The following is a 17,535-nucleotide window of genomic DNA, read 5'->3' on the forward strand; positions in this document are numbered from 1 at the left end:
ATGCATTTTTTTCTCATTTCAGTAAACTGAACAGATATGAATAGTAAATTAATAAAACAGAAATCTGAAAGAAAAGAAAGTATTTTTGAACACAAAGACAGAAAGAAAATAGGTTTCTCCCACCTGGAGAAGAAAAAAAAAAAGATTTTTCAAGAATGGATGAACATTGAAATGGTGAATAGTTCCTTAAGCCAGCCAAATGAAAACAGAAAAGAGTATGTCCAGTTCATTGAGAAAATAGGTACTGATCCAGAATTGTGTGTTTGCTTAAGAATGTTTTCTAATGTGCCAGGATGTGCCAATAACCAGCCTGTAACAGACTGTACTGTAGACAGTTTATGGTGTAAGAGAAAATAATGAGGAGAAAACAGATGAAATGATGAGTTAATTTAAACAGAATTCAACAATAAAAACTAATAAATAGTAATGATGCCTGATCGGTGGCGTATTTTAAGGCAGAATCAAAATTTGATACAATGTGGCATAGAGGCTGGAAGGAGGTTGGTCAGACAAGTTGTGGGAGGGCCAGAATTACCCATAACTGTCAGAAAGAATGAGTAACATTACAGTGAGCACCAACAGAATAAAAATGGAAAGCATCAGAAGATGTAAGTTAAACAAACAAACAAACAAGCAAACAGAGTGAAAACCCCAAGCCTCTGCATCAGCTAATTAACCATACTAGAATCTAGTGTCATAAAACAGCAATCGGTTACCACTGCAATTTGGCCTAGAGTCAGCTGCTCTTGGATGAGGAGGGCTTTTGCAAGGCCTGCTGAGCGCACAATGGCCTTGTCCAGGAAAGCTGATCTTTTGCTCCATCCATGAAGGAGGGAGCACCTCACCCTCAAAGTCAGCAGCTTGTTCTGTTTCACCTGGATAGTTAAACATGTTCTCATAGCCTGAGTGCAAGGCTTCTTGAGACCAGATGAGAGGTCAGCTACCTTTTTCATGAAGGTCTAGACTGTAAACATATTTGGTTTGTAAGCTGTACAGTTACAGCTTCTCAACTCTGATGTTCTGGAAAGAAATAATCTCTAATCAAAATGTAAATGAATGAGTATGGCTGTATTCCAATAAATCCTTATTTATAAAAAATAGACAGCTGTCCAGATTTGCCAAGTAGGCTGTAGTTTGTTTGCTTCTGGCCTATACTTAGAGTTTGCATAGTTTTGCTTCCACCTTTTGCTTGGTGGAAAGGCAGTCTTGTTACCAAGAGGGTCTCTGCACAAGAAGAGTAAGAATTATATCCAGCTTTTGACAACGAGGTATAATTTCAATAAATCAAAAAGAACTCAAGAAAAGAGGGGGAAGTCTACAGGAGGAGCAGACATAGATGTAGAACACTGCAAATAAAGTCAAGCATGTTGTAACTCTCAAGTTCACAGCAAGGTTCAAGGGAATCATCTCTCTACTCAAAAGTATAATCCAAAAAAAAAAAAAATCACTAGAGTGACAAGGAGGACTTTTAGAACCCATCATCGCTGTGAGAAATTTTTGCTCATTTCTCTTAGGAAATGATTAAACAAATGGCATTACTGGGTAGATCCAAGGCCCTTACTAAGCTCTGCGGTTCTGATATTGCATGCATATTTCCAAGTTATTCTTATGTGTGCATTGACTCACATGCAAAATGACTCACAAAAATGTTGATTATAAAGTTAAAAAAAAAAACAATCACTTTAAATGCTCCATATGAGTCAAGACAAGAAAAAACTAAGTAGGTTAGACCAGTAGTAGAATCCTACGTGGAGAGAAAGGGAATGAACTCCAGGTACAGGGAGGATCTCAGCAACAGAGAGGCATGTACAGAGCACACTGTAAAAGAGCAATTTTATCTACCAGATGTTTTAAACTTGTGCAACTAGGCAGTATGGTTTGGGGAATAAGTGCCTCTTCAGTAAGACCATGCAGCTGGTATACTTCCTTTTCAGGTTAGGGCAGCACAGAAGGTACATAAGGATCAAGAATGTCTTTTGAGAAGCGTGTCCTTCTGTGTAGTCTTTCCCCAACGTATACCAAATTCGCATCTCGGAGTTTCCTCAATTCCACATCACTTCATTTAATATGTAATACCCACCCTGGAGAAGCTGAACTCAGCTGAGGCAGGGGGTGTCACATAACCTGTGGCAAAAGAGACCGTGAGTTCTCACATTTCAAAACTGCTTTTAGCCTGTGATTGTATTACACAGAAGGTAGAAACTGCCCATTGTCCTAAACATGAAATCTTTAAGTGCCATTTTCAAATGCTTGCTATTGTTGATCTGTATGCTCGGTAGAATATAATTAGGCTTTTGTATTTTATTGATTCTGGCCTTTGTAGAAGTTTTAAATAAATGTGCATTCAGTAATTTTGATATTGAAATTTTGAATTGTTGTGAAATCTCAAAGCCTGCAAGCTATGTGTGATTATTTAATCCACCAAATAGAATGTGTTATGGCAAAATACAATTCAATATGAGTGTTCTCCCTTGGCCAATTCAGTAACCAGGAAACCTACCCATGACATCTGTAAATTCCTACGAAGGCTTCCATGTTTGCCGGATAGCCACATTGTGGGAACTGGATGCAGGGGGTGCCACTGTGAGCCCACAGACGCACTGTGGGCTCCCCACACATTACATTAGCCGGTTTCCAGTTCTGTGACCATCAGTGGGAGGACAGATAAGGGAAAGGGAGACATTTTCCAATGTCAAGCGAAGCTTCCCTTGCAGATACGATCTTTAGGAAACTTATAACCCTAATGGTTTCAGTATAAAGTATTCCCCCTCCCCCAAACTCACACATTGAACGGTTGGTTGGTCCTCACATGGTGGCTCTCTTTCATTCTCTTTCCTTTTTCATTTTTTTCCTCTCTCCTCCATCTCTCTCTCCCCTCTCTCTCTGCCTTCTTCCTCCCTCCCACCCTTGCTTTCCAGCTCTCAATGAGATAAACACCTTCTACTTCTGCATAATCTTGTTAATATGATGTTCTTCCACCCAAACACATGGGGCCAAATGACCATGGACTGAACCCTCTGAAGTTAGGATGCAAAGTAAATATTTTCTCCTCTTAAATTGTTTGTGTGGGTTATTTTATCATGCAACATCTAGGGAATACCCATTCCTCTTTGAAGAGCAAAAGCAATGGGATGGGGCAGAGCATGAGCTCAACACCACTCCTGTGAAGCCTGAAATCTGCTGGGTCCTTGTGTAGGTTTGAACTTGGGGCTTTGACTCTCAGCCCAGCCGATGATTACCTGTGGGACGTAATAGCAGGGTTGTTTCCATGGTTCCACGCTCAATGCTGCCTATCCAACCTTTTCACCTTAGGTCTTCTTACCATTGGTGACTGACTCCACCACCCAGCCAGAGCCAGGTGAACCAACCAGCGAGGGGCATCCTGATTGCCTGCATAGTACTGACCTAAACCTTCATTTGTTTGCTCATACATATTAAATTGCTGGTGATGTTTAAGAATACTGAACATGGACAGCAAGGCAGGGCCTGGATCCCAATTCTATCATTTATTAGCTCTGTGTTCTCGGCCAAACTGGGATGTCTCGGTTCCTTGGTTCCTGTGCTGCGGTTGCATTAGGTAAACTGTATGTATCACTTTAGATACACAGGAAATGGTGCAGGTCAGCAATTCTTTTCACTGCTTTCTGAGGGCCGTCCTGAGAGGGAGGGGAGCTTTATGTCTAGAGACTAAGGACTGACTTGGAGACCACCTCAGCGTTAGCAGCAAGATCCTCAGTTCTGAAACTCGTCTCGGGAGTTTCACACTCTGAAAAAATGATGGGGGAACCAGGGCATCTGTGTTCTCGTGTGATATAGTAACACTTACTTTAGTCATAACCGAGAGGGGACACTTAGACGTGCAATTGGTTAAAAGCAGCAACAACCCTTTCTCAAATATTAATTTATTCATTAAAATTTATCAATAAATGACACAGGGCATGTGATTTTGATTCTACATGATTTTAAACCATCGGTACAGCACAGTGCGAAGAGTGACATCTCTCTACATTTTCCCACACCCCTCTGATGTCTGGCTCAACAGAAGCCAGCTGGATTCTCCTACTGGCTTTGCATTCAATCTGTTGTGAAAGTGTCTTGCAGCTTTTTGGAAGCAGATTACAGTCATGAGAAAGACTTGATGTGAAAAATGAAAATAATGGCTTAGAGATGATGTGAGAAACATTTTGACCTTGCACATGTCTCTGAAAAGGCCTCTGGGAACTTGGGTCTGCAGATGATACTTTGAAAACCACTGTGCTGGAGCATCTGGGAGTTGAGCAATGCTGAGCTGGAGACAAGGCTCAGGGGTTGAGAGCAAAGTACTCCTACAGAGGACTCAATTCTAGTTCCCTGCATTCCTGTCAGGCAACTCACAACCTAGACTCCAATGGGCATCTGCATTCATACATGCACACACCCATACAGACACATACATGCACACATTATTTGAAATTAAAATTAAATCTAAAAAGTAAGAACAAAGCAGGCTTGTGCTGACTGGCTTCATTCTGTTTTTCTCCTTTGCAGACATAGGGCTGTCATGTTTAGGGATCTTTGCATGGAGGCCCCTCTCAGTCCTCAAGCATTAGCTAATTCACTTTCTCAGCAAAGTTGCCCAGCTGTCTACTGAGGGCAAGCAGTGTTGTCAGTAGTGGGGGACTCAACAGTTGGCTGCAGAACACACCCTCATTTGCACCCAGCTTGATAGCTGGCCAGTTGCCAATAGGTAAACTTCTAAAAATGGAGTTCTGTCTGTTTTTCACGCTATTGTATATGCTCACCTTCGCCTTCTTTTTTCATACTCAGCACACCCTGCTGTCCTCACACTCAAACCAGAATCAGACCACTTTCCCCCTCCTCCTTCCTGCTACACTGGTTCAAAGACCATGACCTTCAAAAGACCATATCTAGGACACAACCTTTTGAATAAGCTACGCCCTCTCCTTTGTCTCCTTAGTATGTGTCTCTACTCAAACACACAGGCAAACCAAGCCATGCCTATGCTTCTGACATCTAATGGCATCTAGTCATAAAAGCCTAGGTTGATCTGTGTCTCATTTCTGTGTCTCAGATGCCATCATATTGGGAAAGGTTTCCTTGATGAGTTTCCACAAAGCTACAGCCTATTTTCCGTCAATATTTTCTTCTACATATTCCAAGTGATCCGGTTTCAAGCTAGTATCAATATCCAACGAATTCTCTATAGATTTGTGTGTATCTTTCCTCTCCTTGTGAAGTGTAAAATTCCAGGTTACAGAAATTTCATCTCCTGTTCTCTACGGGATCCTCTATGGCAAGAATTGAGCTCAACACAAGTAGCTGGCACTGTGTTGCACACTACGGTGTTCTGGATGACGGAAGAGGGTATTGGAACTTTGTGAAGCTTGGTTCCTTCCTCTAGGAAATGGAAACGCCTGAAGCAGGCATGTGGCAGAAAGGGAGAAACAGGTAAACTGCCTGACTTTCAGCTCCAAGTCTGAGGCTCCGGCATGCAGATCGCTATAAGGTGGCATTTGTTATTCACAGCAGAGTCTTGTTTCATTGTCTCTTTGATGGAGGATGAGACTGGGTTTTACCCTCATATTCCCAGCAACTAATCTGGTGCTTTGCCACAGGAGAAAAGTTTGCCAAACAAATTAGAGGAAAAGCTATGAACTGCCAGTATCAAAACTGAAGTTTTAGAAAGTAATTTATGGTTGTGTGTATGTGTAAGCTGGCATATCAAAAGGAAAGTATACTCTTTCCTTAATCAAACCCAAAGTAGAGGACAAGTACAAAATGCAAGTGAAAAATGACAGTGATATTTCAATTAAGAAAGGCTAGGGTAAGAAAAATACATTTATTAATTATAAATTATTTAGGGTCCAGTTACAAGGTGACTTGAGCTAGCATTGTTAAACTAAGGGTAGCATGGTATAACACGTTTAGTTTTTACTTCTTATAAATAAGCTCTTACAAATTAGAACACACAACAAATGGCTTGCTCTCAGCAAAACATATTCTGTCTTTAATCAACGGAAGAGGGTTATAGAATTTCCGATTCCTACCTGTGCCAGCTGACTCCGTGAGCAAACTTGGCTGAGAACAAACAAATGGATCTAATATAATTTATACTATTCTCCTGGGAGAGGTGATGAAAGTTCCTTAATCAACACTTCCTGCCCTATCGGCATATACGTCCATTTCAGGAAGACGTTTATCAGATTTCGTTGATTCCCATAAAATGGCATTATTTTGGTCATAGGAAACCTACTATTACAGAGAGAGCCTCCATTCCCTGATTGTGTCACTGACTGGCCAAATGGCCTGGGTCAGATTACAAATTCTCTCTGAGCTGTGATTTCTGGGTTCAAAAATGGGTTGTAAGAGATCTGCCAAGCACACATGGTGGCTTCTTCTCCAGCAATCATGCTCCAGGCTGAGGTGCCCACGTCCCACCTGCATTTTAAGTTCAAGCTGTCGTGAGAAAAACTGTACTGTGTTTGCAGAGAGACCATAGCTCTTTCCTCAGCACCTGGAAAACCAGTATCCGATACATAAAGGCAGTTGTTGAAAGAGTTGTAATATAAGATGCCAAGAAACAGTCTCCTCTCTTTATTCCCAAAGTCCTTAGCCCAATGAATGTTTATGTAAAACAAAATGATTTTACCCAGAAAAAGGTTAACATTCAATAAAAGTGTTAAGCTAACACAAACTGTGCATATAAAAACCTTTAGAAGCACATAATTTAAGATGAATAAATAGCTATAAAAGTTAATAATCAACTGAACAGTCTTCCCCTGAAAGGCTCCACCACGTGATTCTCGATCCATTGCCTCAGGAAAAGGAGCTTTCCAGAGAGGGCAGTGCAAGAACAAGACAGCTCAGATCTGAAGACCTCAGGATGTGCTGCTTTCCATCCCAGAAAGCTGTGAGGAAGTAAGGCCAGGAGCCACTCATTGTTTCAGAGGGCAGTAATACAAGTCAATGAGGAAATGTTCATTCCAGCAATGAAGAAAAAGACCACATAATGATGTATTGTTTCCTCCAGGAGATGAGAAGCTCCCGGTGCACAGGAAGGTATGAGACTCTTCACTGTTCATCCCAGACAGAAAGTGGCACAGGCCTGCAGGTGGATGGGCATGGCAGGGGGTGGTCTGACCAGAATCAGTAACAGGTAGTGATTCTGGGGACCTCTCTGCTGTGTGCTAGCCTCTTGATGTGACATAACAGATCTGTTGTCAGCCTGTCTGTGCCAGGAAATCCCAGCTCCTCAAGCAATAGCACTGTCAACTTGCACACATAAGTCAGGTGGTCTCTGCGAGCCACAGTTAAAAACCATCAAATTTGTTGGAAAAAAAATCATTCTCTGTGCTTGGTCTGTGGGTGGAGCATATCAGCTTCATCAAATGATATACAAACTTTATGTGCTAGGTAGTTTTATGTCAACCTGACACAAGCTATAGTCATTGGAGAGTAGGAAACCTCAGTTGAGAAAAATGCCACCATAGATAAGGCTGCAAGCAAACCTGGAAGAAAGTTTCTGAATTAATGATTAAAGGGGGAGGACTCAGACTATCATGGGTAGTGCCATCCCTGGCTGGCAGTCTTAGGTTCTATAAGAAAGCAGGCTGAGCAAGTCATGAAGAGCAAGCCAGTTGGCAGCACTCTTCTTTGCCCAGTGCATCAGCTCCGACTTCCAGGTTCCTGCCTGCTCTGTATTCCTGTCTTGGCTCTCCTCAATTGACTGTGACTCTGGATATGTAAGCCAAAAAAACAAAAAAACACCTTTTCTTCCTAAGATGTTTTTGGTTGTAGTATTTCATCACAGCAATCGTATCTCTAAACTGGGACACTGTGTAAGCAACTTCCATTTGTCATCTATCGCCGTATGCTAGGGATGCCTCCTCCACGAAGCCAGTGCCGACATTCTTGCTACAAGTGAGTTTTCATACCCTTAGACCTGTTTTCTCACGTGGCCTTAGGAATGTGTCCCTTTACTCACAGGAGCTTGTGCTTTCATTCTCCCACGAGAGCAGGGTACTATTGTGAAGATCATACTTTCCCACAGAATCCTTCCCGAGTAAACAGATGTTTGGCAAGTAAGAAATAGTTTCTAGAAAGTGTTGGTAGAATAAACGGATGAATGATGCATTGATATGCAATTTCTTTCTTTTTAAAAATTTATTCTTCTCTCATACACCATGTCCTGATTGTACCTTCCCTTCCCTCCACTCCGGCCAGTCCACCTCCCCCCACCTCTTTTCTCCCACAGGTCTACTGGCCCTATGTTTTCCTTCAGAAAAGAACAGGCCTCCCAGTGCTATCAACCAAACATAACATAGCAAGATGCAGTAAGACTAGACACAAACCCTCATATCAAGGCTGGACAAGGCAACCCAGTAGGTGGAAAAGGGTCTCAAGAAACAGAGACACTCCAACTCCCACTGTTAGGAGTCTCACATTTTCCCTGAGCTCCACATAATATTTGGGTGTGGATCTCAGCCATCTGTTCCCATCATCTAATGGAAGAAGCCTCTTTGATGTCAGTTTGGCTAGACACCAATCTATGAGTATAGCAGAATATCACTGGAAATAGTTTTATTAACATTTTTTGTCAGTCATGTTTGAGCAGGCATAATGTTATTGTGCACCATGTAAAGATTCAAATGCTGTTTTCTGTGCCCCCCATATCTGTTCGCAATCCTTGTTCTGAGAATCTCCTGTCTAAACTTTGCTCTCCAATTATTCCCTGATATATCAATAAAGCAGCTTGACAGCCAATGACTGAGCAGAAAAGAGAATAGGGATGGACTTCCTGCCAGCCAGGGGAGGAGGAAAAAGAGAAAAAGAAAGTGGGGTTTCAGCCAGAAGAAGAGGTCCAGGAGACATTAGGAGAGAGCAGCTGGACTAGAGAAAGCCATAAAAGCAAGTATTTGGGGATTTATACTCTGAGGAAGCCAGATTACTTTAGAAGGTTAAAATAGATTAATGCTGTTCAGTTCTTGTGCCGCAAAGTGTGTTAAATAAATATAATAGTCCAGTATCGATTATTTTGGTGCTAGCTGGGTCAAAAGAGGAGCGTCAATACATTTAAAAAAAAAAAAAAAACCACTAACATGCTTGGTTCTATGCTAATATTCTGTATCTCCCTGCTTCTGGTTCCTGGCCATCCAGGCATTGCTTGGGCCTAGGCTCTGTCTTATGGCTTGGGCTTCAAGTTAGAGGAGTCATTGGTTGGCCATTCTCACAAGCTCTGAGCCACCATTGTCCCAGCACATCCTGCAAGCAGGGCAGGTGTGGGCTGAAGGTTCTGTTCGTTGGTTTGTGTCCCAGTCCCACCACTAGGAGCTTTGCTAAGTACTGAAGATAGCCAGTTCAGGCTCTGTGTTTCTTAATTAACTATTTCCTTCTCATTTGAATAAACTCTACTTGTCTCAGTTCTAGCAAGAAGAACAGAATTTGGTCTGGAAACTGGGTTAGAATTCTTCCTGTTCCTCTACTAATGACCTTATGGGAAATGTTTCACTTGTTCTATCCCAAAATACCCAACTGGAGAAGTTTGATTATTTATAGGTCAATCCACCTCTTTCCTGAGACAAAACGATAAAATTGGATTTGTGTAGGTTGGCACTATACTTTCATGCTCAGGGCAGAACTGAAATGTACCCCTCTCACCTTAACTTGTGCCACATGAGTCAAAACAGGACTGTGTCTGTAAGCAAGGCTAGGAAGAGGTGTAGGGACTTGAGCCATGCGGTATAAATGTCATCATCACCTAACAGCAGATGCTGTATGTAAGTAAAATAATCTCCATAGTAACTCATCCAAGATTTCATATTTTAGAGAAGGCAGGACTCTACCCCAGTGCGGGTGGGGGCACACAATATCCAAATAAAATTATTTGGTTCTTTATCCGTAATTTTGCTATGGATGCATTTCCTTCATATTCGTAATTTTTTTATTACCACATAACACAGAGTAAAAATTCCAACAAATAGGAAATGTCAGCTCTGGAAAATCATGTCTTCAAAATGCCAGTCTGCGAAGACAAAACATGGCTATGCTTTTATGATACGCAGGAGGCCGTATTCTTATGTGGAAACAGCATCTTTGAGAGCAAGTAGTGCCGGTGTTACCATGTTTCAGGTACAGCATGAACCTCTCTGGAGAAGATACCAAGTGACTGTCCCCTGCCTGTTAAAACATGAGATCTCCCAGGTACTGGGTATGTTTTTCCATCTTTTCCTTTTCCCTAGACAACAGAGATTGAGGCCTTTCACCTTTCCCATGATTCCCTCCTCCCGCCTGTAGCTCCTCTTGTACCCACTCCCAGAATCAACTGTACAAAAGTCTTAAAATTTCACTACTTTTTCCATCTTCAACCATCATGAAATGCGTTTTCGTCACTGTTCTACTAAGCAGGGAATGAAGTAAAGGGGTGCATGAGCACCATGGCAGGATACCCACAAATTCTTAGGCTGCTGGAGCCCACAGAGGCCCTGTGACTTCTCCTGGACAGCAATAGTGGAAGAAGCTTTAAAGCTCATTCTTGCTACCACCTACATTAGCTGAGGGTCAGTATTTCATTTTGCTGATGCAGTGGGTAAGGGAAGGACGGAGACAAACTTGTTTGTCAAGGCTTAAACTGTGGTCAGCTTTTTTCTTAGCTTCTTTCCTCGCTGGACCATTTAGTCCTAAAACTACTAGGGTGAAACTGAGCAAGGCAGGTCAGAGCCTGAAGCCCCTCATGTCCTTCAGGAAGCTGAGATAGTGCTTGAAGAATGTTCGCAAGCCATTAAAAATTGCACAGAGGCTCAAAATATGTAATAAAAGAAAAATTATCTCAAGGAAATGGAATCAAGTGATTAGATTAAACAGAATTACATCAAAAACCTGCATGTATGCATCTTTTCAAAACCCATCCCACAAAGACCCCCTAATAAAAAGGGAAAGTGTAAGGAGCAGACAGCTGGATCAGTTGTCAAGAGCACCAATCCTCCCAGAAGTCCTGGGTTTGCTTCCTAGCATCCACATGGCAGCTCACAATCATGCATAACTCTAGTTCCAGAGTATCTGAAGCCCTCTTCCGGCCTTTAAGGGCACCAGGCACACAGACATACAGGCAGCCAAAACACCCATACCCTTAAAATAATACAGTGATTAATACAGGGAAAGTGTAATTCTGCAACGTAAGTCCAGCAGATTTTAATCAAGTGATGGATGTGGACATCGGAAGTAAAGCACGAATTTGAAAACAGTGTGGCATGTGCTCAGGTGCAGATGAGAAGCTCATAGCGTAGTCCTGCAGTTGTCCTGCCAGAGGTGAATAGCTCAAGTCTAATTGTGAGGGAACACCCGGGAATCTAAACAGAGGCATATCCTACAAAATGACTACCCTGTAATCTTCAAAAGAATTGAGGCCGCGAGCATGTTCCAGGTGGAATGATTAAAACGACACACATTGTGTGGTTATGAACTGTGTGCTTTTGCTCTACAGGACATTATTGTGACAACTGGTGAATTTTCACTGGATTGCAAGAAAGAAACGTTAGCAACTTGTGAATGTTAATTCCCTCCATTTTAATAGTTATATTATAGTCATAGCGACAAACTTAATTCTCTTTTACTGCTCTTTTTTTGAAATATGACAAATGAAATTAATTGGGGGTTAAGAGGCACCATTTCAGCAAGAGATTCTCAACAGTCCTGAATGCACACGGGTTTTATTCTGCACACGGAATCCTTCTGAATGTTTGAGATTATTTCAAAATTTAAAAACCCTATTCTAAGGCAATGATTTAAATAGTCCTCCAGTTAATGTTCTACTTTAAGGCACAAAATGCTCTACTTGACTCTCCCTTCCTTATGCTCCTCTTCCTAAGAGAGACTGAGTACTTTTGAGTGTAGAAGGCACATGGGTTATGTAACACCACACCTCTGAAGAAGGCAGAGAGATTGTTAGATTCCGTTGCTTCCCAGCACTGTCTGCTGCAGCACCACAGAACAGAGGCAGGCTTTGTCTGGTGTACAGTCCACCATGCACAGAAACAGGGTTTGCAAGAGAGAAAAGGCTTATTTGCAAGGCAGCCAGAAGTGGAGGTGGGAAACCCAAATCTCAAATCCACCCTCCCAAAGATAGAGTTTGGAGATATTTATAGGGGAAAAGAAGCAGGGTGCAAGGTGTCTGGGGGTGAAGGCATCAGTATCCTCTGGCAAATTCAGAAAATGTCACAGTTGGCAAGATGTTAGGGTGAAGATTTTAGCCTTGGATGTTAAAAGTGAACCATCAAATAGTCGAAAATGTCTGGGGCAAGAGGTTCAGGCTGCAACAGGAAGCAGCTTTCAGGGATCCAAGAAGTAACATGGCGTTGCTATCAGCTCACTCATCTGAGGTGTCATCAACTACAAAACGACTGAAAAGTCAATGAAATTCTGCTCAGCTATGTCACCCCCAGGTCACATCCTCCCCTTCCCAGTGCTGCCACAAAGACTTTCAGGCTCAGAGGCCATGCCTTTGACAGGGGCTCAGCTTCCTGTCTCAAAGGTGGAGGACTGCAAGGACCTAAGTATCTGCTTTCATGGCCATTGTATGACGTCAATGTTCCTGGATATAAAGTTGTTTATCAGTCAGTCTTGGAGAAATTAGTCATCTGCTTGGAGGACACGGCCTATCCTGGCTGGGGAATGGAGGAAGGACCCGCTTTTCATTTCCTATGGTCACTGAAACATGTCCTTCTGCAAGCAAGTGGGTGTTGCCAAGGTGTAGATTTCCCACTGCCTAAAATGATAAAAGTAAAAATCTACGAAGTGTTTTTCCTGATGGTCTTTGACTAAATGCTGTAACTTGAATGGGCTTACACGTGCTGTGGCTGAATTCAGTAAAGAGAAAAGAGAGACCGGGGAGATAGCTCAGTGGGTAAAGTGCTTGCCCTGCACCTGTGAGGACCTCAGTTTGAATCTTCAGAACCACTGTAAGAATAAGGTGGACGCAGTCGCAAGCGTCTGCAGCTCCAGTGCTCCCGTGAAAAGATGAAGGCTGAGAAAGGAGAGTCCTGGAAGCTCAGAAGCTAGTGTTGCTGGCATCCACAGCAGGAAGCAGCAGGGAGACCCCGTAACAAACAAGGTGGATAAGGACCCACACTTGAGGCTGTTCTCTGATATACGTATGCACCATGGCTCATGTACACATACGCTCACACCCAGGAATGTGCACACATTTTATATATAATCATACATCGTGTACACACACACACACAGGGGAAACAGAAATGGGCAATAAAAGAGAAGAGTGTAGCCTCATTTTTATTCTAAGGAACTTTGGGGCTACAGCCAGTCCTCTTTCTGAGCCTGAGCTATATCACATGTCGAGAGTAAAGCATTACAAAGTTTGAGTGAAGCTAATATTAACAAATATTTAATAACCATATAAATTTATTTTTAAGAGATTTCTCAGAATCTTCCATAAAGTGAACCTTACAGTTTATGCATGGGATCACGATAACGATTAAAAGTAGATTCACTGGGCATAGAGAGATGGCTCAGTGGGTAAAAATAACTCTTTCCATGCAAGCCTGATGACCAGAGTGAAGGGTGTGTGTGACTTAAGCTGTAAATGCTCACATGCGACAATAATCATAATAAACTCCAAAAATAGATTCATAGTAATGACTAAAGCCCCAAGATAAACATAGCCCTGTGATGGGATCTGCAAAGTGTAAGAGTGTTTTTCTCACTGACCTCAGTGACTATTTTCTCTCTGACTAACAAAGAAAGGATGCCCTCAGAAAGTAACAAGGAGAATGTCCAGGCACTAGTGCATGTTAGGACCAGAGGGCAATGTAAGAGTCTTTAAAAACGAACAAAGAAACAAATGCTTATTTGTGTATCTGCATGTGTGTATGTGCGTGTATATGAGTGTGCGAATGCGTGCATGTATGTGTGTATATGGATGCTTGTGTGTATATGTGTTTGTTTTTATGTATGTATGTAAGTGTGTGTTCGTGTGTGTGTGTGTGTGTGTGTGTGTGTGTATGTGTGTCACATGTGTAAGCGCCTGCAGAGGCCAGGATTCCCTGGAGCTAGAGTTTCAGGCAGTTGTGAGCCATACAACATGGGAACTGAACTCAGGTTCTCTGAAGAACAGCAAACACTTGTAACTGTCGATAATGTAAAGATGGCAAAACAATATAAAAAAATCACAGTCAGGGCACAAGCCTGTAATCCCAGTCTTTGGGAGGTAGAAACAGAAGCATGGGGAGTTCAAGGTCATTTTTACCTACACCTCAAGTTCTGGGTCAGCCTGGGATACCTGAGACCCTGTTTCAAACACAGCAAAATAAATCCCAACAAGGAGAAAAAAACTTGAAACAAGCCAGAAGCTGTTCTATTTTTGTAACTGCTCAGTGAAATCAAACTGTTTCAGTGACAAGCTCCCTTTTAGGGAGGAGGCTTAGCCCTCAACCCAGTATGCCCATCACCCTGCCCCACATTGCTACGCCTCTGTATTTTAGAACCGAGATAGGACATTCCTGCAAGGCCAATCCACAGGCTGTGTAACCCAAATCCTCTTTACAAGGCACAGCCCCAAGCAATTCCCCCAGCCCGCCTTTTCTGACCCAGCACCCGGAGATTCTGGCAAGATTGCCAACAGAGCAGACTGTGCAGGGGTTGGTATTCCTCCTTGCTGACTTGCAGGGTAATGTGGGAAGATAAAAGCAGGTGAGGAAAATGACTTTTGCAAATGGGACAAACCATCTCTGAGAGAATGTGAAACCCTGAAGCTCCTGGTCCAAGGGTGACCACCCATGCTTGTTACTCCTACTTTGATTTTGAAACATTGTCTTTCTTTGCTCCTCACGTCTGACTCTCTGCCTTTAAACTGACTAATGAATGGCTTCATTGTAACTTTCCAGTAACAGCAGGGTTTTACTCTTGTGTCTAGATACAGCCCCTGGGTCTTTTCTGTCATCACGTATAAGAATCTTCACTGTTCTGAAGTTTCTTTTAAGCCCCTCCTACTTGAAAAATCAAAACACAGAATCTAAACACGAAACTTGAATCTTTATCATGGAAAGGAATTAATCACCAGACATCTTGGAAGTATTTTCTATGAAAAAAAAAATTTATTGGTAGGCATATTGGCGCTTCTTGCTTTTATTCTCCCTAGGTATGGTATTTTTCAGTTTGAGAACTTCTCTCACTGTGTCCATCTTACTTTAAATGTAAAAACATGTGGTTAAGAACTGTTTGAAACTCTTGTTTGCTAGTTCCTGCACTTTGGCCAGCTCAGGGTCTGCTTCTATTGACTACTACTTTTCATGACCACCTTCTATTGTGATGTCATACTCAAACATATTATTTTAAAACATCATATCCTGGTATTCAATCACCTCTATTTTTTTGAGAACCAGATGTGCTCCTTGTTGAAGGGCATGTTAAATTTGCCACAAAGAATTTCCTGTTGGGTCCCTTCGGGGGTTGATTTTTCAGCTTTGTTAGACAGAACCAGATAATTTTTTTTTTTTTTTTTTTGGTTCAGAGCTGGCATCTTCCTGGGCTCTGAGCAGAAAACCCTTTATGTTCAGAAAGGTCTTCTCTTCGTGGATGGTCAGACATAGTTTCTTTCACTGAGTTTCTCCAATGTAGAGAGAAGAGTTTATTTGACTGTTGCCATGGGCTTCCAGGGCTCTTTCTCTGTGCAATGTCACCTTATTGGGCCTCTGGCCTCCAGATTCAGGCTGCATAAACACGGGAGGCTTCTGTTCCTCTGTGTAGTTTGCTCTCATTGAACTTTTACTCTCTGGCCCATTAGACAAGGCCTCATGCTAAAGGCCATTTGTCCTAGACCTCACTTAACACATTTTTGTTCTCCTACAGCCTGAAAGTTGGACAGCAGTTACTTCCCATTTCATGACTGTATTTGTATTTGCATGTTATTAGTCATATTTCTATGCTAGGACTCAAAGATCCAGTTCTTTGTTTTTAACTCAATTGTTTTCAATTTATCAATACTTGTGTGCATGGTATATATATGTGTTTGTGTGGGTGTATGCATTTGCATATGCTGGTGCTTGTACATATGTGTACATATGTTTATGGAGGCAGAACATTGATACCAGACATTTTCCCCAGTCATTCTTCACGTCAATCTTTTTTGAGACGGAGTCTCTCACTGAATCTGAGTTCATGGATTCATTTAGATCAGCTGGCCAGAGGGCTCCAGGGATAAACCTGCCACAGCTGAGCCCAGCATTTACATGGGAACTGAGGATCCAAACCCAGATTCTCATGATTGTGTGACAAGCACTTACTTGGCTGAGCCATCTTCCCAGCCTCCAGCTTAATAAAATTTTAAATAAGTATTTTAAAATGTAGTATCCACACCATTGTTTTGAAAAATTTAAAATGGATCTGTGATAAAATAACTTAGAAATGCATTTTTATCAGCAGTAAGAGACCTCAAAGTATTAAAACCTGTACGAAATGGATTTCATATTTTTGGGAGATGACACTATCTGCATTTTTTTCAAACTCATTTGATGACAAAGTCCACTTCAAGCAGCTGGTCTTGTGGGAGGGCTGGTTGGGGACTCTGGTAGGTGGTGTTCAGTGGTTGCTATATATTAATTGTATTAAAAATGTATGTGCCTAATTAAAAAGCAATCATGGTTACTACTATCTTTTAAATTAATTTTGAGCTGGAAAGTAAGCCTAGATTCTCCCTCATCTCTCTAATGTTCCTCAAACCCAAGTGAGGAGTTTGCTGTTGGGCCCATTAAACATTTTATGTGTTGTGGGGGAAAAAGGTTTAAAAAGGAGAAGTGCGACTGTGCATTATGAAAACAAATATTTCATTCTGACATTATTTTTTTTCCAGAAGAAAATGGCATTTTTAAGACACAACACAATAAAATTGGATTTTTCTCTTCTGTGCAGCTATCACCTCAGCATGCTGTTTGATGAAAGGCATATCAATAAGGATGAGAGAAGGAGGAGACTCAAGTAGCAGCAGCAGCAGCAGCAGCAGCAGCAGCAGCTGGATCTCTTCTTTACATCAATAACTAATTTAAGTGTTTCTTACAGCGTAATGTTTCTCCTCCAAGTACAGCTGGTTGCAGAGCATCTCCTCATAGGCAAATGCCTAAGAATTCTCTAGAAACAGTAGGGACATAACAGACAGGACATTTGGCTAAAATTCAAGACCTGGCACAAAATGGCTCCTCAGTTAACCACTGCCAAGCAGCTGCTCTCCCTGAGCCTCTGTTTCTAAAACAAGAAAAGAGTCCATTGGCCTGGATGATTTTAAGGTTTTCTTCCAGCTCTTGCATTGCACACATCTTACAGCGTAACGTCCACTGATGGATGAAGAAGTGGCAAGAATGTAATTCCTAAGAAGCATTGCCTTGCTGACTGGAAGTAAGAGAGAATGATCTAAAACACAGAGGGAAATATGTCTGTTATACAACTGATACTTTTCATTTTTAGCATAGTTCCTGTTAACAGAGAAGCTTGGGCTCATTGAGTTTGGCCTTTAAGAGTTAAATTATTCCCCTA

The 17,535-nt window shown here is 41.9% G+C and overlaps 1 long non-coding RNA gene across 1 annotated transcript; it reads left to right on the forward strand.

Moving 5' to 3' along the window:
• Positions 1–6,854: 6,854 nt before the first annotated feature.
• Positions 6,855–17,268, forward strand: LOC129689782 (uncharacterized). The gene is made up of 2 exons (XR_008722177.1): positions 6,855–7,059; positions 16,918–17,268. It is a non-coding gene; the product is annotated as an uncharacterized LOC129689782 (long non-coding RNA).
• The last annotated feature ends 267 nt before the right edge of the window (positions 17,269–17,535 follow it).

The sequence above is a fragment of the Psammomys obesus genome, unplaced genomic scaffold (genome assembly GCF_907164565.1).
Source record: "Psammomys obesus unplaced genomic scaffold, mPsaObe1.curated_primary_1811, whole genome shotgun sequence".
In the NCBI taxonomy this organism is placed as follows: domain Eukaryota; kingdom Metazoa; phylum Chordata; class Mammalia; order Rodentia; family Muridae; genus Psammomys; species Psammomys obesus.